The 27,006-nt window shown below is 40.9% G+C and overlaps 1 non-coding gene and 2 pseudogenes across 3 annotated transcripts; 2 read left to right on the top strand and 1 right to left on the bottom strand.

The window, feature by feature from the left end:
- Nucleotides 1-715: 715 nt before the first annotated feature.
- Nucleotides 716-7,093, bottom strand: LOC100412570 (coatomer subunit gamma-1 pseudogene; annotated as a pseudogene). Its single transcript, XR_004737751.3, has 2 exons — nucleotides 6,285-7,093; nucleotides 716-5,363 (listed from the first exon to the last, which is right to left on the bottom strand). The product of XR_004737751.3 is annotated as a coatomer subunit gamma-1 pseudogene (transcript).
- Nucleotides 6,953-7,116, top strand: LOC118150046 (U1 spliceosomal RNA). The gene has a single exon (XR_004737807.1). It is a non-coding gene; the product is annotated as a U1 spliceosomal RNA (small nuclear RNA).
- A 4,548-nt stretch (nucleotides 7,117-11,664) lies between these two features.
- LOC144580708 (uncharacterized) lies at nucleotides 11,665-15,102 on the top strand (annotated as a pseudogene). The gene is made up of 3 exons (XR_013530705.1): nucleotides 11,665-11,773; nucleotides 12,062-12,572; nucleotides 14,951-15,102. The product of XR_013530705.1 is annotated as an uncharacterized LOC144580708 (transcript).
- The last annotated feature ends 11,904 nt before the right edge of the window (nucleotides 15,103-27,006 follow it).

The following is a 27,006-nucleotide window of genomic DNA, read 5'->3' as shown; positions in this document are numbered from 1 at the left end:
CTTTACCATTATGTGAATTAAAATTATTATATAAGACTTCCCTGATCTAAATGTAAATACAGTTTCCCCTTCTGTTTCTAATGCAAGTGCCAAGATACTATAGGGTCTGGGAGAAAATTTGACTTAACTGTTGAAACCTTTGAGCCCAAATATTCTAACCTTCATCAATTAATTCACATGCTGGTATAAGAAGGCAAGGCCACTAAACTGGATACAAAAGGCAAAATGGAAGGATTTTCAAAAATAGACAGTAGTAGAACGTGAAAATGTCTGCATTTTGGCCAAATAACTCCATGTTGCCATTCCCCAGGTCCTTCCTAAAAATGTAGATTGGAGGATAATTCAGCACTGTACTAAAAAAAGCCAGACAAATGTGTCTTTGCTTGCTTAAAATGGTTTGAGAACCAGGTGTGGTGGCTCATGCCTGTAATCTCAGCCCTTTGGGAGGCCGAAGTGGGTGGATCACTTGAGGTCAGGAGTTCGAGACCAGCCTGGCCAACGTGGTGAAACCCCGTAGCTACTAAAAATACAAAAATTTGCCGGGTGACTGAAGCAAAAGAATCACTTGAACCCGGGAGGGAGAAGTTGCAGTGAGCCGAGATCCTGCCACTGCAATCCAGCCTGGGAGATGGAGTGACACTGTGTCTCAAAAAAAAAAAAAAAAAAAAAAAAAGGAAAAACAACAACAACAAAAACACCGTTTATAAATGTTTAGAATAAAATGGTTTGAGTGATTTGAGAATCTGTGTCTTTACTGGGGCAGGGTCCCACTCCGTCTCCCAGGTTGGAATGCAGTGGCAGGATTATGGCCCAGCCCAGGCTCTGTCACTTGAGCTCAAGTGATCTTCCCACCTCAGCCTTTGCAGTAGCTGCTGTGACCACAGGTGTGCACCATCACACCTGGCTACAATTTTGGTTTTTTGTAGTGATGAGGATTCTCTCCCAGCTGTTGCCCACGCTTGTCTTGAACTCCTGGGCACAAGCGATTTTCTTGTCTGAGCCTCCCAAAATGCTGGGATTACAGATATGAGCCACCACATTTGATGGAGATTTTTCTTTTCTTGTCTGTCTTTTTCCTTCTTTCTTTTTCTTTCTTCTTTTTTTTTTATAGATACATGCTGATTTATTACAGGGATAAGATGGCCTCTGGGGGGATAAGTTCAAAAAGAGTTGAGAATGTTTTATTCCTTTATGATGTCCCTTTCCCGGAAGGGAGGATAGCAAGATTTAGGACAAGCTTTAAAATCATCCCCTATTAAAAAAAAAAAAAAAAAAAAAAAATAGTCACCCTGAAGTAGTCCTGAACAGGGAGGCAGAATAAAAAATATATGTATCTGCAATGATTCCTAATTGTTTTTGAATACAGAAGCTTGGGAAGGGATTTCCACCAGTTTCATAAGGAAGGCATGACTTCCAGATAGTGTTGGGGAAGGGTATAAGGTCCTATGCAGGCTGGCCCCTTAGCCCACAGATGCCAAAGTGATGTCTACTGGCAGCACCTCCAAACTTCTGGCTGTCGCCTGCATTGTCACTGTGTCCAAAAGCAGCAGCTGAGAGCACACCAGGATGTCACGACCACCCCAGAACACACCACCCAGGAGCAACGTGTGGGTGTTGTCATCCAGCACCTTCTCTGACCTCTCACAAGGGTGCACTCCCAAGAACTTCACGATGTTATCCACAGCCTCTCTAAGTGTCTTAAGGGTAGACAAGGCGAACATTTCCTCCTTCCCAAATTCATCCCCTGCCTCATCCCAGGCTGCTTTTAAGTTCAGTTTCATGACCTTTTGAATATGGTCAGCTACAGTAACTTCCAGATCTTCCAGCACATACTCATCCTCATAGCCTTCGCCATCGGTCTCCCCGGTTGTGGGATCACAGTCCTTGACAGTGAACTTCATCATGCAGATGAATGTGCAAGCCACAGCTGTGGGGTCTCCTTTGGCCAGTGCCACCAGTGTGTAGCAGGTACCAGGCGGGTTGTAGGGCAAGCTCTGGGCAGGCATCTCACAGGCCTCAGTGGGCTCCGTCTGCACTGTGACATTCTCCGGGGTCTGGTCATTGAGTGTGTTTGTGCAGTCACACTGAAACACCATGTGACCGATGAAGGTGTGTTTGGTGCAGCCAATGACATACTCAGTCTCTGACTCGGTGAGGGCCATGGGCTCAGGCGAGGACTTGAAGAGGGGCCCAAGTCCCTGGAACTCTGGCCCTGCCACCAACTGCTCCTGGAAGACGTCCTGGTAGCTGCCACTTTCTCAGGCTGTTTGCGGTGATGGGGGTGCTTTCTGTTCTCTGCTCTGCCACGGGCACCGTGGTGAGGGGCACAGACTTGAGGTCAAAAGGTTTTTCTGATTGTTCTAGCATGTACTGTTGCAAAGCCCTCTCCAGATCAGGGACAGACACAGTCAGACCATTTAGGATATAGCCTGCATTGAGGGCCTTCTGCTTCGCTCCAGGACTTTTAGATAGAAGGTGGCTCAGTGTCTTATTTCATCACATACCTCTTCAGCAATGCCAAGATACTGGGTAACACCTTCATTCTGGGCTCCAGACTTGGCCAGAGCACTCTCAGCTCCTGCCCAGACCTCCTCATGCTCCAAGACCACTGGGTTATAGATGAAGTGGATGTACTTTGAGGGTTGGTGGTCTTGGGCCCCTCCTGGCCCAGGAGATGCAGAAGATGGGTGGCCAACACTGTGAACTCGCAGTCCTCAATGAACTCGCACAGATGTGACAGCCCTGTCTCCTTGCTCTCTGAGTTCTCCTCAGTGATGCTGATGATGCCGTCCACAGTGGCACGCTTGTACTCACAGCCACCCTCTTCCTGGAGCACGGTGAGCAGGAAGTTCATGAGGATGCCATTTTTGTGAGGATACTTCTGACACAGGGCACTGATGGCCTGGACAACCACCACCTTGAATTCATCTGAGATCTCTGACAAGAAGGAGGACATCTGCTTCATAAGGTGGTTGATGCTGCTCTCACTGCCTGGCTTAAGGAGGGTGGTGATGGCCAGCTGGCGATGCTGCGGTTTGAATCTTTGACCAGGTGCTCCAGATCCAGACTGCAAGCTGTCACAGCTGACAGATGCTTCATGGCAACCTTATCGAGGGTGTGAACAGCTGCATAACAGAGAGTAGCCTTGGGTGAGCTGCAGAAAAGCTGGAGCACTGGCACAGCCGGGGCAGCTCCTTGGCACTGCAGCCTGGCAGGTTGATGATGGCCGAGGCAGCTTCACACACCACCATCTCACGCCTGTTGCACAAGCAGCGCTCGATGAGATCAAACAGTGGACTGTCACGGCTGCCATCCTCCTCCTTCAGCTGCTTGCTGGCCACCTAGATCATCGTGCAAGAGGCAAAGGAAGACTTACGGCTATGCCGGGTGACCTTGCTGATCATCTTATTGACAGCCAGGCAGTCAATCTTACACATGTGGTACAGGAGCCCTAGTGCGCGGTGCTGGACGATGAGGTTGTCACTGGATGCCACCTTCTGAGCCTCATTCACCCAGCGCTTGACCACATCAAAGCTACATTTCAGCAGGTGCAAGGAAGACACAGGGCAGAGCTGGAGACGTGGGCACCTTGTCTACAATGGCCTGTTTCATGTAGCGCTCAGTAGCCTGCAGCATGGTGCTGTCAGTGAGCTGGCAGAGGGCTCGCACAGCCGGCCCCAGTAGTTGTCTCCTTTCCCAGTCATGTCTTTTGTTAGGCTGCTGGTGACAATGATGACATCCTCTGCGATGCAAGACATCTCCTTGATGGTCAAGCAGCACATCTGACTGACAACTCGGTCATGGCGAAGAAGGCCTCGGTCGCTTCTGTGGTCCCCAGATGCTTCCCACGGTTTATGAGATAAAGATTCTTGGTGAGGATGTGGGCACATTTCCGAGGATTGATGGGAGTTTCATTAAATACACTGGCCTCTTGGAGTATGGCACTCTTCTCAAGGTGCTGGAATGGGCTGGAGCCTCCACTTGACTCCTCGTCCTTCTTGCCGAATTTCTTCAACGTGGTGGAGCCAGTGGGACGCAATGCAGCAACGCAATGCTTCCCAGGTGCGGCACGGAGTAGCGGTGCAACAGTGGTTCTACAGGGACCCTCGATGGAGAATTCTTTAAACAGTATTCTGAAATGGCTGACACTAGCCTTGAAGATCACCAGAATGATTCCCTTGTAAATTGTGCTTTTCTCAATGGCTTAAATAAAGACTTAGTTACTTTAGTGAACTAAGACACTAGCTTAGGCCAGACACGGTGGTTTATACCTGTAATCCCAATGCTTTGGGACACCGGACACTGAGGTGGGTGGATCCCTGAAGCTTAGGAGTTTGAGACCAGCCGGGGCAACATGATGAAACCCTGTCTCTACAAAAAGAAAAAAGAAAAAGAAAATAGCAAGGTAGTAGAAATACAATGCACACAAGAATGATAATCATGTAGGCAGTCTGTATTCCAGGAGAGTAAGGGAGCCTATCCATTAGGGAGCCAGCTAAAACCTCAAATCCCAGTTCACACCCCAGGGTGTGTGTCACATGCCTGCAGCCCCAGCTACTTGGGAGGATGAGTAAGGGAGTTGCTTGAATTCATGAGGTCAAGGCAGAAGTCAACCCTGATCATGCCACTGCAGTCCAGCCTGGGTCACAGTGAGACTCTGTCTCAAAAACAAACACACAAAACCCACAGAAACAAACAGCAACCTCTACAGATTGTCACCTCACTCTGGAATGACTGTGGCAGACACCACTGTGCTATTGGGAAATTAAAAGGAAAACACTCCCTCCTGCTGTCAACCTGCCCTCTTGCTCTAACGTGTTTGACCCATGGGTTAAAATGCACAAAAGATGACGTACTCAAATTATAATACACTTTCCTGTTCTGCACCAGCATTTATTTTTGTCTGGAGGAGATCACTATCCAGGTCCCATAAATGTCTAAGGACATGGAGTGATGAAGGGCAATGTCTTCTAGGATGTTTGAATACATACATGGCTCTGAAGAAACCCAACGTTGGGCAAGTTCCCTCAAACTTTTCACTAGGTCTGACCACCACTCTATTTTAGATAGAGATTCTATTGGAGCAAAACCAGAGAATTATCTGCCTGGCCATCAAGAAGAAAACTCCTTGTATTTTGTGGGGATAACAGTTTTGCTTGGAGTGTTTCTTCCCAGGATTACAAATCTTTCTGTAACCTCAGGAAACGTTGCTGATGAAAACCAGGCGTGGTGGCTCTGGCCTGTAATCCCAGTGACTCAGGGGCTGAGATGGGAGATCCCAACCCCAGGAGTTTGAGGCTGCAGTGAGCTATGATGGTGCCACTGCACTCCAGCCTGGGCTGTCTCAGAGCCAGATCCTGTCTCTGAAAGAAAAAGAAAGAAAAATATTGCTGATAGAACTGCAGCCTCTTTTGCAGCTTAACAAAAAGTTATTTATTCACTGGCTAAGTTTGTACCAGATAATCATATCGCTTTAGTGATATATTTAGCTGAGCAGGGAGATGTATGTGTGGTGGCAAATACCTCCTGTTGCATATACATAAATATTTCCCATGAAGTAGAACTTTCTCTTGAAAAAAATCATAAAAGAAGCCACTTGGCTATGAGAAATCACTGAAGAAGAACTGGGATTTCATGTTTTCCCTGCTGTTTTCAGCTGGCTGCCTAATGGAGCAGGTTCCCTTACTGTTCTAGCACACAGATTCTCTTTGTGATTATCAGTCTTGTGTACATTATATTTCTACAACTCAAATTGTTAATGCTATGTATTTCTCACTTCTTACTTCTTCTGGGAAACTAAATTCATGGTACTCTGAAGACTAGAGAAGATTCAACAACTGACAGCAACTGTGGAATTGACCGTGATCTCTCTCTCTCTCTCTTTTTTTTTTTTTTCCCGTTCTGTGATGCCACACCAATTCAGCTATTGGGAGCTGTTAAAACTTCATCAGTGAGAGGACTCCTTTCCTCCCCAGCTCCCCGTGTGGGACAGGACTAACTGGGAATGAGTCTTTCTGGCAAGGAGAAACACCTTGGCCCAGCTTTTGACCATCAACGCTTTCAAGAAAAACTTTCATCTTAAAAGAGAATGAGGAAAGAAGAGAACTTTTTTATATGAGGAACCTGAGCCTTTTCAAATTCTCAGGCCCAGAGAGTCATTACACTGAGACAGAAACCATGCTCTGCTTTCTTTCTGTACAATACTGTATTTGAAAACGAAACAAAAACAAAAAATCCCAACCTACAAGATTCAAGTAATTGGCCAATTGTCTTTATGACATTACCACTGGTAAAATCAGGATGGCTTGTGTGCAGTCATCTGAGCAGCCTCTCTGGTTTCATAGCTATTTGTTTCTGATATTGAAGGACTTCCGATTTTAAGCGCAATGCTACTTCACAAAGATAACCATGTTAGCAAGGAACCGGTTTTCTGTAATCCTAAACATTCTAGTTTGCGAATTAAAAGCCATTATCTGGAGACGGAGGCACAGGCTTCCAGCTGGCCGCCACGGGACACAGGTTAAGCAATCGGTTCTTTGAGGGAGACCAGTTGCGGGATCTTGGCGCACCTCCCCAGAGGACAAGGGAGGGAGGGAAAGAAGGGAGAGGCAGAGTCACTTCCCCCACCGCCTCAGGCAGCGGATTGGTGGGCTGAGTGGCAGAGCGGCCCGCCACTGGGAAAGACACTGTCAGTGACGTCACACACAGGGTGACTTCTATGTAGATGAGGCAGCGCAGGGGCTGCTGCTTCGCCATGAGGGATTTCTGGTGCTGTGGGAGCAAGTCCAGGACCGGTGTTGGATCTGAGAATCCCAGCTGTGTGTCCGGACTAGGAGGGCTCGGGGTGGCTGGGGGTGCGGGGGGAGGGGGGGAGGAAATGTCCCGGGCAAGTGACCGTGAATGTAAAGGGTGAGGCGTATGAGGCTGTGGCGGGGCGGAGGCGTAGGAATTCATACTTACCTGGCAGGGGAGATACCATGATCACGAAGGTGGTTTTCCCAGGGCGAGGCTTATCCATTGCACTCCGGATGTGCTGACCCCTGCGATTTCCCCAAATGTGGGAAACTCGACTGCATAATTTGTGGTAGTGGGGGACTGCGTTCGCGCTTTCCCCTGATCTTTGCAGTGTAAATGGTAGATCAGCTTTTTCGCGTTTGCCTACGGCCGCACAGGTTTTCGGTGGTCGAGGTGTGCTGTTTTGGCCGGGCGCTGGGATTCAAGCCTGTAATCCCAGCATTTTGGGAGGCCGGGGTGGGTGGAGTTCAGGGAATCTATACTTGCCGGCTTTCTAGATTGCTCAACGGTCCTCGGGGCCTATTGGCTTTTAACGCTGCTCGGAAACCCTAGCGTTTTTCCGCTGTCCCCAGAGTCACCTCTTACGCACCCTCTTTTTTTTTTTCCCCCCTCAGACAGTCTCACTGTATCCTCTGGAGGTTGAACCCAGATGCTGCTTCAGCCTCTGGAATAGCACAGGCATGCGCCGCCACAGCTAGCTAGTTGATTTTCTTTTCTTCCTTTCTTTTTTTAAGAGTTGAGGTTTTGCCATGTTTTCTAGGTCGATCTCCAACTTCTGGACTCGAGTGATCCGCCTTGCCTGGGCCTCCTAAATAAAGTGCTGGGTTGACAGGTGTGATCCTTCACACCCGGCCATTCCCTGCTTTTCGCCACAGCGTTCACGCGAGTTTGTAGGATGTCTGTGCTGGCGGAAACGTGTACTCAGCTCATAGAGCCGAGTAGAAATTGTACTCGGAGCTGGTGCGATTGGGTTGTAGACCTAAAACACTTGCTCCTTGTATGGGAAGAGCTTTGCCAGTGCCCTGGTGTCCCCTGCACAGGGCATCGAGGCCTGCAGGTCAGAACCGCAGTCTCACCGATGTGTTCGTGTCATATGCAGCAATTCTCCCTGGAATATAAGATGAGAGGTCTTGTGAGGTGCCTACAAGTAAGAAGAAACTTTCCATGTAGTTATTATTGACAAAATTCAAATTAATAATAACAGCCCAACCACTTGGGTGACAAATGTCCGTTACGTTGACAGCCCAGAACTGCCGCACTTGCCTCAGCTCCTCCACAGGTGCAGCCCTCGCTTCCCTCCACACATGTCATTTCCTCCCTGCCGTCTCCAAAAGAGGGAGGCTACTTCCACAGGACCACAGCCTTCACGGCCTTCCAGGGCCAAAAGTCTCAGAGCGAGTTGTCCTGTCCTGACCGTACCTCACAACTGACCCAGAAACGGCCTTTGCTAGGAGCAAAGAAAAGGAGGTGGTCTCAGAGCTGGGGTCTGAGTACCGGACCAGGTTGCCCGGCAGAAGGGGAAGTGCCCAGGGTTAGAGGGGGCCGAGCACCAACACCTCAGCATCCTCAACCTCCAAAAGTACTCAGACTCAGAAACCCAGACAGAGTTCCTCTTTCAAGGAAGAGGAAGGACCTTTAAGGAGGACCCCAAGGCTCTGAACCAAAACCCAGATTTCCCCCATGTGCACCTGAATTCCACCTTAGCTGGTGAACTTCATCCTCCCCTATGCTCAGGCCAAAAAACAGTTCTTCTACGGGCTGGCCCTTCTTTGGCCCCATACATCCATTGGTCAGAAAATGATGCTTTTTCTTTGGTTAACTGTAGACTTTCTTCTGCACAGTCTTTCTTTCTTGGTCTGAAATCCACCCAATAGTCTCATATGTAGCTTTTTTGGATAAACGTAGAAATGAACCTTTTGGTGTTAAGGCTTGAAACTTAGTATTTGTTTTATCTGAGTTCCTTCCTCGGGAAATGACCTTCAGCCCTCTCAAAGAAGCTATCAAAGAACTGAAAGCCATCCACACAATGAGACGCTGGACCTCATTCACTGTGATTGCTTCCTTGTTCACCTAGTTCCCGTTTTCTTAGACATTGTTACACTGCTTCCTGCGATCTAAACCTCTGGTTTTGGTTGGTCGGGGAGATGGATTTGAGACTGAGTTCTCATCTCCCCCGCTGCAGCTCCCTGTTGAAACCCCTTCCTTGGCAATAATCATCTTGGTGATTGGCTTTCTATGCAGCAAGCAGAAGAAACCCCAGGTCTCTGAATTTTGGCAAAGGACGCCCCCTGATTAGAAGTGGGACGATTCTACTGACCAGCCTGAAAATGATCAGACATTTGAAAACCTTAATCTCGGGGACAGGGTTTGGGCCACCCTTGAGCCTCTTCTTTGGGCCTACCGGTCAAAATCAGCCTGGCCAGGCCTGTCTTCAAGTCCTGTGGCAGGGCCAGGGCCTCCTGACGCTTCTTGTTGCACCTCCCGTGGGTCGGCAGCCACCCTCCCTTTCCCTGTGACCTACAGAGAAGCTTCAGGAGACACTTATTCAATTTTCCAGGAGCCCTGGAGGTGCAGGTGCATGGTTCCTCTGTGGTTCCCATCTCACCTGCCACCCTCCTTGGTCCTCTCACTGTCTCTGGTGGGCAGTAACGTTCCTGGTGAGCTTGGACTCCAAAGATGCCCGGGCAGGGAGGGGCCAATAAATAAGGGCACCACCCCCTTATGTCCTGCACAGGAGGGATCCAAAAAAGGTTTTGAAGTAGAAAGGGAGAGTTGGAAGTAGATCAACGAAAGAGTGAAATCCTAGATTTCCTATCTGAAGGCACCATGAAGAGGAACTGTGCATCCTCTGGGCTGGGTCCTCCCATCACAGGTGAAGCAAGTTCAGTCTGCATTGGAGACCACAGCAGGTAACTGCCCTGTCTCCTAGTGAGGAAGCCACGCTTGGTCCTCCCCTGCTTAGTGCTTGCCTCTGTAGCACTTGATTGTCTCTCCCAGGCTTTCTATGGGTTCCAGGGATGCAAATGAGAAACCCATTTTTACTTGACATAAGAGTATTTTAGGATGGGCTTGCTGGCTCACCACATCTGTAATCCCAACATTTTGGGAGGCTAAGGAGGGCAGATCATGAGGTCAGGAATTCGAGACCAGCCTGGCCAATATGGTGAAGCTCTGTCTCTAGTAAGAATACAAATATCAGCCAGATATGTTGGTACCGGCCTGTAGTCCCAGCTACTTGGGAAGCTGAGGCAGGAGAATCCTGTGAACCTGGGACGTGGAGGTTGCAGTGAGTTGATAAAAAAAAAAAAAAAAGTATTTTATAATCTTTGGCAAAGGAAATAGTTTCTGACAGGTTTTGCACTGAAGGCATTCAGGTGTGAAAACATGAAAACCACTAGGCTGGGGAAAGCAAATGCTGTTGAGAATGTCTCACAAACACAAATTACACGTCAGCGGATGGGTCTGACCCTCAGGGTGGGCATGTTTTACTTTAAGTGCACTGTTGGCGCAACTTAGGATGAATCTAGGACATTCACAATGTATGTATGCATGTGTATGTATATGTGTGTGTGTGTGTGTGTGTGTGTGTGTGTGTGTGTGTGTGTGTCTGTATGTGTGTGTGTATGAGATAGAGAGAGAGTCAGGATCTTGCTATCTTTCCCCAGCTCTGGGCCTGAAGCAATCCTCTTGTCTCCCTCTCCCAAAGTGCTGGGACTACAGGCATGAGCCACCTCGTCCAGCCCATTTTAATGTTTTTAATTTAAATACACATTTCAAATATTATATAACGAGCACAGGAAGCCCACTTTATGCCATTTTTACAAAAACAGGAAGGATGACGTATCAATGACAAGTCATCAGAGTGGCAACATCCTGAAGTACTGAGAGAAAGAAAGAAAGAAATTTTCCTAGAATTCTATGCCAAAATGAAAAACCTGTCATGAATGTGACTGAAATAAGGACATTTAAAGGCATACCAAAAAAAATGAAAGAATTCAGCAACTCACACCACAAGAAATGCAAACCGAGTCCTCCAGGCCTAAGGGTTAGGATACCAGACAGAAAGCTGGACCTACACAAAGAAATGGAGATGACTGAAAATTGCTATGTACGTAGTCAAATACATTATTTTCTTATTATTTGAATCTTTTAAAATAATTTGACTGATTAAACAAAAGCAATAGTAATGGGTTCTGTGGTTTATAACATGTCTAAAATCAAATTACATGACAACACTAGCATAATGGCCAGAAAAAGAGGTATAATGTCACTTGATGGCAAACCGATAAAGATATATCCTAGAAACCCTAAAGCCATCACCGAGAAAGCAAAAGCAGGCAAAGAAGCTGGGGAGAGGTGGGCCAGGTGAAAGGAGTTATAGCTAATAAGTAAGCCAACAAAGGAAACCAATGGACTGCTATAAAAACTATGTCATCAGCATGCTGGAAAACCGCTCTCCAGGCCTCTACCCTGTAGGAATACACCAGTGGCCAATGATAACTCTGCAAGAATGATGACTGAGGCATTACTTGTGATCATAAAATTACAGAACCAATGTAATTCCAAAGATACATGGATAGAGTTTTATTTAACAAACACAGAGAATTGAACAAACAAGGAAAAAAGGTTCTTTTATCAAAAGGAACGCCGAGGGTCATGATGAGGCTGCTCCTCCAAGGATTTCATGGTTCTCAGACGCCTAGGTTTGGGTCTAGTTCTTCTGGAAGATCTTATCCTTGGGGAGCTATAGATCCTTGCCTTGGGGACTCTTTCAGCTTGTATTTCCTTTCCCCCTCAATTCCTCCCCATTCTTCTACAATAAAATAACAGTTCTCATTTCCAGAAGATCCAGCCTTTCAGGAGGTCTGGATGTCTGGTCCACCGCCGCCCGGCTTCTTCCTCTACTTTTGCTTTATTCTTCCCGGGTACCCGCCCTCCAACCGCCCAGCTCAGTCCCCGCGGCCACACCGCGCAGAAGGTGCACTGGAAACCCTGCCAGTTGACACCCGCGGCGGGGGCTGAGAAATCAACCTGAATAAACGCTTTGTAAAAAGAACTTCCCCTTGGAAAAATCTCTTGATTTCTATTCTCAGGGTTCTTCAAAAAACTAAAAGCTAAAGGCTACGACGGCCCCAGGAAGTGGTGGCTGCAGTGGGCCGTGTTTGCACCACTGCACTCCAGCCTGGGCGACAAGTGAGACCCCGTCTCAAAACAAAACAAAACAAAACTCCCCCATGGAAAAATATTTCATGATTTCCATTTTCAGGGCTCTTCAAAGCACTAAAAGCCGAAGGCGACGATGGATTCATTCGACAAGTCCTAGTCGTGTGCCCTGCTGAGTGCAGGACCCTGCTCCCCGTGAGGGGACCCACGAGCGACCCTCACCCCCATCCCTGCCCTGGTGGAGCCCCCGTGCGGGATACGGGATCCGAAGATGGCAGCCAAGCTCCGCAGCGGCCTCGAAAGCGTCTGGGCACGGTGGGCACAGGCTCCCTCACTGGGTGAAGGCGGCGCAAAGAACGGGAAGAGCCATCCCGGGAGTCCGCCGGGCGTTCAGCCTCCCCTGGGCCCCAGGAGGCTCAGGTCGAGGGTGGGGCATTTCCGGGGGATTCTGAAGCAGGAGTGGGGCAGGGCCGTCCTGGTTCCAGAATCTCCTAACCTGCGAGTGTCCAACGAGATCAACACGACCCACCGCTCTAATCTCTCTGGATTTCCAAGGCCTTGCACAGTCGTCCTGTCTGGTGGACTCTGAGGATGGGAGAGACGGGGAGTGTTTGGTGAGTGCACCCTTCCTCTAGCGCCCAGAAGGTCTACTCCGTCACTCTGGGCACAATCGGTTAGCGCGGTTGGTGGTTAGATCCCACCCAGGAACCCCTGCTCCACCTTTTAAAGCGTTCATGCACTAGATTAACGGGGAAGATTATATCTTCCCAGAGTCCTAAGCTGCCCCATTAGGGTTGTATCTCTGTGGCACAATCAGTTGGTGCATCCAAAAGGCCCGGCTTACTTGTATTTTTTGTAGAGAAGGGGTTTCACTATGTTGCCCAGGCTGATCTCCAAACTCCTGGGCTCAAGCACCTCCGAGGTCAGCCAAAGTGCTAGGATTGCAGGCGGGAGCCACCTCACCGGGCTTTATATAATGCTTCTAATTTCAGCACGTTTAGCAAATTTGTCTTCTGTGCGAAAGGTACCAGATTATATTCCAATTTATTTCTCAATTCTAATAATATCTCTTTCTTCATTTACTTGCTGACACAACAAATTCCCCCCCCCCCGTCCTTTTTTGTTTTGAGACCAGCTGTCACTCTGTCACCCAGCATGGAGTGCAGTGGCCTGATCTCAGCTCACTGCAAACTCACCGTAATTCTCCAGAATAGTTGGAACTACAGGTGTGTACCATCAAATCCAACCTTTTTTTTTTTTTTTTTTTTTTTTAAGAGAGAGAGTCTGGGCTCAAGAGATCCGCCTGCCTCAGCCTCCCAAAGTGCTGGGATTTCAGGGTGAACCACTGCACATGGCCTAGGAAATTCTCTATATATTGGCCCGTGATATTCTTTTATATTTTTTGAGACAGTCTTGCTTTGTTGCCAGGTGGCAGGCTGGAGTGCAGTGGCGTGATCTCGGCTCACTGCGACCTCCGCCTCCCAGGTCCAAGCAATTCTCCTGCCTCAGTGTCCTGAGTAGCTGAGACTACAGGCGCACACCACCATGCCCAGCTAAGTTTTGCATTTTTAGTGGAGATGGGGTTTCACCACGTTGGCCAGGATGGTCTCGATCTCTTGACCTCGTGATCGTCCCGCCTCAGCCTCCCAAAATGCTGGGATTACAGGCGTGATCCACCGTGCCTAGTCCTTACTTTTTTTTTGAGACAGTCTTGCTCTGTTGCTGAGGCTGGAGTGCAGTGGAATGATCTCAGCTTACGAGCCTGCACCACCATACCCAGCTAATTTTTGTATTTGTAGTAGAGACGGGGTTTTATCATGTTGGCCAGGCTGGTCTCAAACTCTGGACCAGCCTCCCAACGTGCTGGAATTACAGTAAGGAGCCACCAAGCCCGGCCATATGCCAATGACATTCTAAGGGGACAAGTACCTTTCTGGCTTAACTGAGGGAGAGGCACAGCAGAAGGATATGGTGGACATTACACACAGATATTCTGTTGCGCACGATGGACAGCTAAACTTCTAAGACATTTTATTTTATTTTTTGAGATGCAGTCTTGCTCTGTTGCCCAGGCTGCAGCACAGTGAGTGGCATGGTCATAGTTCAGTGTAGCCTCAGCTGCCTGGGCTCAAGTGATCCTCCTGCCTCGGTCTCCCAAAGTGCTGGGATTACCGACCTGAACCATTGCACCCAGCTGAAATACTTTAAAGTCCTTCAACATCTGCAAGTGTTTATATATATATATAATATGTGTATATATAATAAAATATATAAATATATAAGTAAGTATATATGATTGCATTGTGTATAATAAAATATATACATATGCATATATTTTAAAATATATACATGGTCATAGTTCACTGTAGCCTCAGCTGCCTGGGCTCAAGTGATCCACTTGCCTCGGTCTCCCAAAGTGCTGGCATTACCGACCTGAACCACTGCACCCAGCTGAAATACTTTAAAGTCCTTCAATATCTGCAAGTGTTTATATATATATATAATATGTGTATATATAATAAAATATATAAATATTAAGTATATATGATTGCATTGTGTATAATAAAATATAAACATATGTAAAATATATACTTATTTAAAATATATCTACATGTATGTATTTTATTATATATATTATATATACTTATTTAAAATATATATACATGTATTTTTTAGAGAGGAAGTCTCACTACGTTGCCTAGGCTGGTCTTGAACTCCTCCTGAGCTCAAGTGATACTCCCACCTTGGCCTCCCAAAGTTCTGGGATTATATGTGCAAGTCACCAGGCCTGGCCCTGTTTCTTTGTAAAATTTATTTATTTTGAGACATAGTCTTACTCTGCCACCCAGGCTGGAGTGCAGTGGCATGATCATGGCTCAATGCGGCCTCAACCTCCTCAGGCTCAGGTGATCCTCTCACCTCAGCCTCCTGAGTAGCTAGATCTACCAGCATGCACCACCATGCCTGGCTAATTTTTGTATCTTTTTAACAGACAGAGTTTCATCAAGTTGCCCCGGCTACTGTCCAGCTCCTGAGCTCAAGAGCTCTGCCTGCCTCAGCCTCCCGAAGTGTTGGTGTTAGGGGCATGAGCCACTGTGCTCAGCCTGTAATTGTTTCCTGTGGTGACCAAATCACATGGGTCCAGAGAAGACAGGTCACAGTGACCTCTTTGATAGCTATATTGTTTCCTGACTGTTTTCTTTCAGAGGCTATGTTCATAAAAATCAGCCCATCTGAGGAACATCACTAAAGCCGACAGAATCCTGCAATTAACATACCTGCTTCTCAGAGCAATTTTGCTTGTAACATTGGGGTACATAGATAATATTTATTTTTTTTGTAACAGCGTAAATTTAGAATTTCGGTATTTTACATGAGAAAGAATATTGAGATGGTGTATATACTCCAAAAGAGAGTAGAAAAGGGCATTGTATATTTTCTCTAACAGGTTATCTTCAGAGCAATTTTGCTTTTAACATTGGGGTACATAGATAATATTTATATTTTTTTGTAACCGTGTAAATTTAGAATTTCAGTATTTTAAATGAGAGAGAATATTGAGATGGTGTATATATGCCAGAAGTTAGTAGAAAAGAACACTGTATATTTTTTCTAATAGAGTCTATTCACAGCAATTTTATTTTTAACATTGGGGTACAAAGAGAATATTTATATTTTTTTCTATTCGTGTAAAGTTAGAATTTCGGTATTTTACATGAGAGAGATTACTGAGATTGTGTATATACTCCAAAAGAGAGTAGAAAAGTGCATTGTATATTTTTTCTAACATATTATCTTCAGAGCAATTTTGCTCTTAACATTGGGGTACATAGATAATATTTATATTTTTTTGTAACCGCATAAATTTAGAATTTTGGTATTTTACATGAGAAAGAATATTGAGATGGTGTATATACTCCAAAAAAGAGTAGAAAAGGGCATTGTACATTTTTTCTAACTGATTATCTTCAGAGCAATTTTGCTTTAAACATTGGGGTACATAGATAATATTTATTTTTTTTGTAACCGCGTAAAGTTAGAATTTTGATATTTTACATGAGAGAGAATACTGAGATGGTGTATATACTCCAAAATAAAGTAGAAAAGAACACTGTATATTTTTTCTAATAGAGTCTATTTAGAGCAATTTTGTTTTTAACATTGGGGTACAAAGAGAATATTTATACTTTTTTCTGTCGCGTAAAGTTAGAATTTTGGTATTTTACATCAGAGAGTATATTGAGATGATGTATATACTCCAAAAGAGAGTAGAAAAGGGCATTGTATATATTTTCTAACAGATTATCTTCAGAGCAATTTTTCTTTTAACACTGGGGTACATAGGTAATATTTATATTTTTTTGTAACCGCGTAAAGTTAGAATTTTGGTATTTTACATGGGAGAGAATATTGAGATGGTGTATATACTTAGAAACAGAGTAGAAAAGGGCATTCTATATCTTTTCTAAAAGAGTATCTTCAGAGCAATTTTGTTTTTATCATTGGGGTACAAAGAGAATATTTATATTTTTTTCTAAACGCGTAAAGTTAGAATTTCGGTATTTTACATGAGAGAGAATATTGAGATGGTGTATATACTCCAAAAGAGAGTAGAAAAGGGCATTGTATATTTTTTCTTACAGATTATCTTCAGAGCAAGGTTGCTTTTAACATTGGGGTACATAGAGAATTTTATATTTTTTTCTAACCACATAAATTTAGAATTTCGGTATTTTACATGTGAGAGAATATTGAGATTTTGTATATACTACAAAAGAGAGTAGAAAAAAACATTCTATATTTTTTCTAACAGAATGTCTTCAGAGTAATTGTGTTTTTAACATTGAGGTAAAAAGGAAATACTTACATTTTCTCTAAACGCGTAAAAATAGAATTTCCATGTTCTACAAGGGAGAGAATATGGAGATGGTGTATATATTCAAAACAGACTAGAAAAGGGCATTGTATATTTTTTCTAACAGAATATCTTCAGAGCAATTTTTTTTTTAACATTGGAATACAAAGAGTGTATTTATATTTTTTTAACCGCGTAAAAATAGAATTTAGGTATTTTACAAGACAGAATATTGAGATGATGTATATACTTTAAAATAGTGTAGAAAAGGGCATTGTATGTTTCTTCTCACAGAGTACCTTTTGAGTAATTTTGTTTTAAACATTTGGGTTAGAATAGAGTATTTATATTTTCTCTAACCAGGAAAAAGTAGAATTTTGGTATTTTATAAGAGAGAGAATATTGAGAAGGTGTATATATGTAAAAAAGAGTAGACATTGGCATTGTATATTGTTTTTAACAAAGTATATTCTGAGTAAATTTGTTTTTAATATTGGGTACAAATAAAATACTTATATTTTCTATAACCGTGTAAATAAAAATTTCGATATTTTATATGAGAGAGAATATTCAGACGGTGTATATACTCTAAAACAGAGTAGAAAAGGGCATTTTATATTTTTTCTAACAGTGTAACTTCAGACCAATATTTTTTTAACATTGGGGTACAAAGAGATTATTTATATTTTCTCTAACCTCGTAAAAATAGGATTTCGGTATTTTTCAAGAGAGAGAATATTGAGACGGTGTATGTACTTTTAAACAGAGTAGAAAAGGGCACTGTACACTTTTTCTAACAGAGTATCTTCAGAGTAAATTTGTTTTTAACATTGTGGTAAAAAGTGAATACTTACAGTTTCTCTAACCGCGTAATAATAGAATTTCGGTATTTTAAAAGAGAGAGAATATTGAGACGGTGTATATACTTTAAAACAGAGTAGAAAAGGGCATTATATATTTTTTCTAACAGGGTGTCTTCAGAATAATTTTGTTTCTATCATTGGGGTACAAATAGAATATTTATATTTTTTTCTAACCGCTTAAAAATAAAATTTATGTATTTTACTTGAGAGAGAATATTGAGACGGTGTATATTCTCTAAAACAGAGTAGAAAAGTGCATTGTATATTTTTTCTAACAGTGTATCTTTAGAGTAATTTTGTTTTTAACATTGTGGTAGAAAGAGAATATTTATATTTTCTCTAACCTCGTAAAAATAGAATTTCTGTATTTTACAAAAGAGAGAATATTGGGATGGTGTATGTACTTTTAAACAGAGTAGAAAAGGGCATTATATATTTTTTCGAACACAGTACCTTCAGAGTAATTTTGTTTTAAACATTTGCGTTAGGAAATTTATTTATACTTTCTCTAACCTCGTAAAAACAGAATTTCGGTATTTTGCAAGACAGAAAATATTGAGACGGTTTATATACTTTAAAACAGAGTAGAAAAGGGCATTGTATATTTTTTCTCACAGAGTATTTTTAGAGTAATTTTGTTTTAAACCTTTGGTTTAGAATAGTGTATTTATTTTTTCTCTAACCACATAAAAATAGAATTTCGGTATTTTACAAGAGAGAGAATATTGAGATGGTTGTACACTTTAGAACAGAGTAGATATTGGCATTGTATATTTTTTCTAACACAGTATCTTCAGAGTAAATTTGTTTTTAACATTGGGGTACAAACAGAATATTTGTATTTTCTCTTACCGCGTAAAAATAGAATTTCAGTATTTTACGAGAGAATATTGAGACGGTGTATATACTTTAAAACAGAGTAGAAAAAACATTGTATATTTATTTTTACAGAGTATCTTCAGAGTAATTTTGTTTTTAAGATTGGGGTACAAAGAGAATACTTATATTTTCTCAAACCGTGTAAAAATAGAATATTGGTATTTTACAAGAAAGAGAATATTGAGACAGTGTATATACTTTAAAACAGAGTACAATATGGCATTGTATATTTTTCTAACAGAGTACCTTAAAAGTAATTTTGTTTTATAAATTTCAGTTAGAATAGAGTATTTATATTTTCTCTAACCACGTAAAAATAGAATTTTGGTATTTTACAAGAGAGAATATTGAGACGGTGTATATACTTTAAAACAAAGTAGAAAAGGACATTTTATATTTTTTCTAACAGAGTGTCTTCAGAGTAATTTTGTTCTTATCATTGGAGTACAAAGAGAATATATTTTTTTCTAACTGCAAAAAAATAGAATTTCGGTATTTTACATGAGAGAGAAAATTGAGATGGTGTATATACGCTAAAACAGAGTAGAAAAGTGCACTGTATATTTTTTCTAACAGTGTATCTTTAGAGTAATTTTGTTTTTAACATTGGGGTACAAAGAGAATATTTATATTTTCTCTAACCTCGTAAATATATAATTTCGGTATTTCACAATAGAGAGAATATTGAGACGGTGTATGTACTTTTAAAAAGAGTAGAAATGGGCATTGTATATATTTTCTAAGACAGTACCTTCAGAATAATTTTGTTTTAAAAATTTGCGTTACTAAATTTATTTATCTTTTCTCTAGCCACGTAAAAAGAGAATTTCGGTATTTTACAAGAGAGAGAATATTGAGATGATATATACTTTAAAGCAGAGTAGAAAAAAGCATTTTATATTTTTTCTAACAGAGTACCTTCAGAGTAATTTTGTTTTAAATATTTGGTTTAGAATAGAGTATTTATATTTTCTCTAACTGCCTAAAAATAGAATTTCGGTATTTTACAAGAAAGAGAATATTGAGACGGTGTATATACATTAAAACAGAGTAGCAAAGAGCATTGCATATTGATTTTTACAGAGTATCTTAAGAGTAATTTTGTTTTTAACATTGGGGTACAAAGAGAATACTTATATTTTCCTCTAACCGTGTAAAAATAGAATTTCGGTATTTTACAAGAAAGAGAATATTGAGAGAGTGTATATACTTTAAAACAGAGTACAAAATGGCATTGTATATTTTTTCTAACAGAGTGTCTTCAGAGAAATTTTCTTTCTATCATTGGGGTACAAAGAGAATATTTATATATTTTTTAACCGCGTAAAAATAGAATTTCGGTAAAGAGAATATTGAGACGGTGTATATACATTAAAACAGAGTAGCAAAGGGCATTGTATATTGATTTTTACAGAGTATCTTAAGAGTAATTTTGTTTTTAACATTGGGGTACAAAGAGAATACTTATATTTTCTCTAACTGCATAAAAATAGAATTTCGGTATTTTACAAGAAAGAGAATATCGAGAGAGTGTATATACTTTAAAACAGAGTACAAAATGGCATTGTATATTTTTTCTAACAGAGTACCTTAAGAGTAATTTTGTTTTAAAAATTTGAGTTAGAATAGAGTATTTATATTTTCTCTAACCGCATAAAAATAAAATTTCGGTATTTTACAAGAGAGAGAATATTAAGACAGTGTATGTACTTTTAAACAGAGTAGAAAAGGGCATTGTATATTTTTTCTAACACACTACTTTCAGAGTAATTTTGTTTTAAACATTTGCGTTAGGAAATTTATTTATATTTTCTCTAACAGCGTAAAAATTGAATTTTGGTATTTTACATGAGAGAGAATATTGAGACGGTGTATATACATTAAAACAGAGTAGCAAAGGGCATTGTATATTTATTTTTACAGAGTATCTTAAGAGTAATTTTGTTTTTAACATTGGGGTGCAAAGAGGATACTTATATTTTCTCTAACCACGTAAAAATAGCATTTCGGTATTTTACAAGAAAGAGAATATTGAGAGAGTGTATATACTTTAAAACAGAGTAGAAAAAAGCATTGTACATTTTTTCTAACAGAGTATCTTCAGAGTAATTTTGTTTTTAACATTGGGGTTAAAATAGAGTATTTATATTTTCTCTAACCGCGTAGAAATAGAATTTCAGTATTTTACAAAAGAGAGAATATTGAGAAAATGTATATACTTTAAGACAAAGTAGAAAAAGGCATCGTATATTTTTTCTAACAAAGTATCTTCAGAGTAGTTTTGTTTTTAACATTAGGGGACAAAGAGAATATTTATATTTTCTATAACCACGTACAAATAGAATTTCGGTATTTTACAAAAGAGAGAATATTGAGACGGTGTATATACTTTACAACAGAATATAAAAGGGAATTGTATATTGTTTCTTACAGAGTATCTTCAGAGTAATTTTGTTTTTAACGTTTGGGTATATAGAAAATATTTATACTTTTTGTAACCACGTAAAAATAGAATTTCGGTATTTTACAAGAGAGATTATATAGACGATTTATATACTTTAAAACAGAGTAGAAAAAAGCATTGTACATTTTTCTCTAACAGAGTATCTTCAGAATAATTTGGTTTTTAACACTGGGGTACAAAGAGGCTTTTTATATTTTTTATAACCACGTAAAAATAGTATTTTACAAGTGAGAGAATATTGAGACTGTGCATATACTTTAAAACAGAGTAGGAAACGGCATTGTATATTTTTTTAACTCAGTATCTACAGAGTAATTTTATTCTTAACATTTGTGTTAAAATAGAATATTTATATTTTCTGTAACAGCGTAAAATTAAAATTTTGGTATTTTACAAGAGACAGACAGAATATTGAGACAATTCATATACTTTTATACAGAGTAGAAAAGGACATTGTATATTTTTTCTAAGAGAGTATTTTCAGAGTAATTTTGGTTTTAACATTGGTGTAAAAAGAGTATATTTATATTTTCTATAACCGCGTAACAATAAAATTTCGGTATTTTACAATAGAGAGAATATTGGGACGGTGTATGTATCTTAAAAAGAAATAGAATAGGGCATTGTATATTTTTTCTAACAGAGTATCTTCAGAGTAATTTTGTTTTTAACATTTGGGTTAAAATAGAGTATTTATGTTTTCTGTAACCGCATCAAAATAGAATTTCGGTATTTTACAAGAGAGAGAATATTGAGACGGTGTATATACTTTAAAACAGAGTAGAAAAGGGCATTGTATATTTTTTCTAACAGAGTATCTTCAGCGTAATTTTGATTTTAACATTTGGGTACAAAGAGAATATTTATGTATTCTGTAACCGTGTAAAAATAATTTCGGTATTTTATAAGAGAGAGAATATTGAGACGGTGTGTATATTTTAAAACAGAGTAGAAAAGGGCATTGTATATTTTTTTCTCTCAGAGTATCTTCAAAGTAATTTTGTGTTTAACATTTGTGTTAAAATAGAGTATGTATATATTCTGTAACCGCATAAAATTAGAATTTCCATATTTTACAAGATAGAGAATATTGAGACGGTGTATATACTTTAAAACATAGTAGAAAATTGCATTGTATATTTTTTCTATCAGAGTATCTTCAGAGTAATTTTTTTTTAACATTTGGGTTAAATTAGAGTATTTATATTTTCTGTAACTGCGTAAAAATAGAATTTTGGTATTTTACAAGACAGCGAATATTGAGACGGTGTATATACTTTAAAATAGAGTAGAAAAAGGCCTTGTATATTTTTTTCTAACAGAGTATCTTCAGAGTAATTTATACTGTGTGTGGGGAGCAAATTTCTCAAATACCTTTGAACATATTCTCCCTCTCCCCTGTTTTTCTCTATTCTCACTACTGAATCATTTTCAGGTTTCTTGATTTCTTATCTTTTTCTGATGAGCATTTTAGCTTCTTTCCACTTCTACTTTCAGAATTCTTCAGCTACCAAGACCCACCTCCTCAGAGAGTTGCTGGAGATTTTAGTAACAAAACTTTTCCCTGTCACATTTAGGAGACGTGCTTTCTTATCTTTATTCGATCAAGCTGGGTGAAATTACACAAAACACTTTACAAAATTTCAGTTTTGTAAATTTTGAAAATTACAGTTTCCTCTCTGTAGAATGTAGCTAACCTCTATTCTGTGGTAACAAGGATCATCAAAATAAAAAATAATCATAGTTAATATGTGTGGCTTACTAACCATGTTCTAGAAACCATGTCAAGTGCTTTCTGCAGATAGTTCCACTTTTATTATACTATTGGAACTATCGTCAACCCCACTTCACAGACTACTAAATTGAGTGTCTGAGCTGCTAAACCACTTGTCCAATGATATACAGCCAGTAAGTAACAGAATGAGGATCAGCATTTGAGATAGAAATATTCTACACAAAATGTACTGTTACAGTGAAACTAGAGTGGTATCATCCCAGATAAGCGTTCATGCCTGTTCGCTTATCGAATCGGCCAAATATATTAAATGCTTTCAGGAGATTGGGAGACATTCTTTAAATTCTTCCCAAAACCCAGAAGAACTCAAAAGTACTCATTGTCTTGGCCTTATTGGTATTTGACTATGAATACAATAGATCCCACAGAAGCAAGTCTAGTAGAGTGGCCTTGGAAAAAGGCTAGGATTTAGGAGCAGGTTTAGGCAACTCAAGCCTTCTCGGCTTCTATTTTCTCATCTGTACTTTCATCATTCTGATTTTTAAAAGCACCTTTGTTGAAAGTAAAGGTTCAGTGAAACAGCATAGATGAAGTCCTTCATATTTGGTCTGGCAGGTAGTAGTTGCTCAACACATCTTGTCTATTAATGACGACCACAATGATAATAGTGGACTAATAATGAATTGATAAAATATGATTATGTAAGTTCAAATGAGTTTTGATCTTGCCCCCTCCTCTGTTGCAGAGGCTGTATGGTTTTTATGTTCTACATTGTATGGTTTAACGTTGGCAGGTGGGGGATTTTGATAGACATATGATAAAATCAGAAGCCCCAAGACTTGTATTTTCATCACAGAAATGTATTACTTCCTTGAGTTGTGACCTGGAGAAAGTTACTTTGTCTAAGTTAACCTTACTTGTAAAAATAATCATAAATATACCTGCCCTTTCTCGTCATCTCAGCCTCTCCACAGTCAGTGTGAGGTACCATTGGTATAGTGTATATGAAGGGGTTTGCAAGCTCTGGAGTGCTGTATGTATGCTATTTTGCCTCTTCGATTGTGAGTGGTGATTTCCCATTCTCCTTAAATGACCCAACACTATGCTCTTGGTAAAATAAATGCATTTGTGCATGAGCATTTGGCAAGTAATAAGAGCTGCATTTGCAAGATTTTTTCCCTTGAACAGCTAAGTGAGCCACTATGAGCTGCACTGTAGCAGTGACATTTACAATAATTTGTTCAGAAGAGCAATTGCCAACTTGCCTATTTGACTAGTATGGAGTACTATACGTTGTTTAGGGTGATGAGATCAGTAAACCAGCAATTTTGTAGAGCCATCAGAGAAGAGGATGAAAAGAAATGAATATCTGAGATTCTGAGTTTCCAATCAGATCAAGAAAAAGAAGCCTATAAGAATAGGTCCCATTTATTTGGGGGAGAAACATACACCACTTTGTATGAAGGCTTCATTTTCTAGGAATATTTTCTAATGCTTTCAAAAACATTGTGATATATGTAGGACTATTCCCATTTTACAGATGAGAAAACTGAGGCTATGAGGTTTAAGTCACTAGTCTGCTCCTTCTTACATTCTGGATTTTAGAAAATGGTGCCACCACCTATCCAGTCACACAAGCCAAAGTCCTATGAGTGAGCTCTGGTTTATCCCTTTCTCTCTCACTTCTCATATCCAACTTACCATTCAGGCCTGCTGATTTTAGTTCTTAAATATCCCTTAGCTTCTGTTTTTTCTTTTCATTGAAATTCTCATTGCAGCCCTTTTGTGGATTACCTCCTGGCTTTCCACCTGTGTGTCTGTGTCCATGTTGTCTCCAGTCTGTCCTCCACATAAGTCAGACCATGCCCCATGCCTCCCAGTCCTCCTTAGAATGAGGACAAACCTCCTCACCATGGCCACAGTCTTCTTTCCATTTCTCTGTCCTCACGGCGTGCCCCTCCTCTCTGCTCTGCACTGCAAAGACTCAGCATCTTGTACTGGCCAAGGTCCAGGTCCCCCTGCACCACATATTTGCCAGGAATGCCAGATCGTCCTTACTTTGCCCACTTATTGCCCACTCATGCTTCTGATCTCAGTCCCTCTCTAGGGGAAACCTTTCCTGACCTTTGTAACTAAAGCAAAGCCTTCTCCTGGGTGCTCTCATTGTTCCAGAGACCTGCCTGCACAGCACTTGTACCAGTTAAACCTTTACATTAACTTGAGTGACAGATATGTTAGTGTCCACTGCTGCCTCGCAGGATTAAAGCCAGAAAAGGTAAGGCCCTATCTGTGTGCATTTCTACAGTCTAATGTGCTTAGTGAGATATTGTTTAATAAGAATGAGTTGGGCATGACAGCATGGCTAGAAAGTGATGGATTGAGGATTTAAACATACTTCTTTCTGGTTCTAGAGAGTTGGCTGCTAACACTATTCACTTTTGGGCAGTGTCATTTTAGGACTGATAAGGGTACTTTTTGCTAAGATCAAATATATTTTGGGTCAATCAGATGAAGTTTGATAAAAGTGGGTTATTAAGAACCCACTGATAATCAGAGCTGCCTGACCAAGATTTCCAAATTTTGCATCAAAGAGAAAAGTAATGAAAGTGGGCTGATGGGAGGGGGTGGAGGGCTGAAAAGTGAAGCAGGAACAGCTATTTCTATAGTGCCCTTGACCCTGCCTTTCTCTGTTCTTCACTCTGGCTGAAATTGACCACCCTGAGTGCGTTCAGATAATGATAAATTATCTCTGTCACACTGTGTGTGTGTGTGTGTGTGTGTGTGTGTGTGTGTGTGTGTGTGTGTTTGGCTATGTACAAAAGAGGCAGCTTCTGTGAATAAATGAAGCCTTGTAATTAAGGAATTTGTTGTAAATGGCAAGATGCATTGGTGCTTGGTCCTTAGTACTCCTCGCTGAGGCCACATTTCCTTGAACTGGCTTGTATTTGCCACTGACGCTACTAGCAGCAGGATGGAGGGGAGGAAGGAAGACACCAGGTGTTGCAATGCTTAGTGCCTGCTTTCAGCTTTGCTGCAAACTAAAACACTGACTGACTTTGGTTAACCCCCTAACCTCTTTGAGCCTCAGTTTTTTCATCTGAAAAAATCAATGATGGTTTGAATTTCTTCCGAATATGACATTCAGTTATCTCTCTCTCCATTGTGGAAGCACTGGGAGCTATTGTTCTCCTGTCTCTGGTGGCCGTTATGACTTCTGCATTATCAAGGGGCCCTCTCTAACCTAAATAACCCCCCAAAGAAATTAAGTTTGTAATCATTTCTGCCTGGTAAGCGAAATGACAAGAGAAAAGAGCTAGTTGTCAACAGCCCTATGACAACTGGCTGCTCAGAGGTGAGGCCCTATGGATGGCAAATTAATGGGATCTGTGCAAACAGTTGCTTATATAGCCATAATTTGCCTTTCGTTTTCCTTTGCAACTCAGAAAAAAGTGAATAATTTTCAAAGAGCCTCTCATTGAACATATTTTTTAAAAACATGTCATTGGCAAAAGGGGCACTTGGTTGCTTGATTGCCATATATCTCTGAGTATGTGGAACAGTTATTTTTAGCTGTGGGTAATTAGCTGAGAAGAAAGCTGCAGCATCTTGGAGGCAGAAGAATATTTGTATGTCTTATGTTGGCATGGAGAAAGCAAAGCGAAAGGGCAGAGTATAAAAGGTTGTTGACTAGATAAGGGGTCAGCTGCATTTCCTCTGGCTGCTCAGAGGTGAGGCCCTAAAGCAATGGAGACAACATTGTGGGTGGGAATGTGTTTGCAGGGTCTAATTAGTTTACCCAAGAAAAGCAAAAAAGAGAAAGGGCTAAAAATATATAGATTGTAAAATTCATGGCTTCATTTGCTCTTCTTTACCTTTGAAACCTTTTTAAAACCTTATAGTAGAACAATTTATAATCCTTGAAGCCTTTTTGCTACCACTCTTGTCAGCTTGTCTAAGGCCACCGTAACTTATCAGCTACTGGAGAAAGTTGTTTAAACTCTCTAAGCCTCCTTTTTTTCCCACTGGTTCACTTAGGGGCACTAATTCCTAATGTTTCTGCCTGAGTTATTGTTTTTCAGATCCCATAATTGTTTGCATATCTGCTCTATAAGATGCGTCACCTAGCACACGTTGTGGGCAACCTCAGTTGTAGAAGTTAGGACATCTTTGTGCCTGGATTTGGCTGTTACTAACAAGACGGAACGGGGAGGAAGGGCAGAGTAGACTACTGTAGAATTTTTCTGGATTCTTT

This window comes from Callithrix jacchus, chromosome 21 (genome assembly GCF_049354715.1).
Source record: "Callithrix jacchus isolate 240 chromosome 21, calJac240_pri, whole genome shotgun sequence".
NCBI classification, from domain to species: domain Eukaryota; kingdom Metazoa; phylum Chordata; class Mammalia; order Primates; family Cebidae; genus Callithrix; species Callithrix jacchus.
This window is presented reverse-complemented; position numbering and strand designations above follow the sequence as displayed.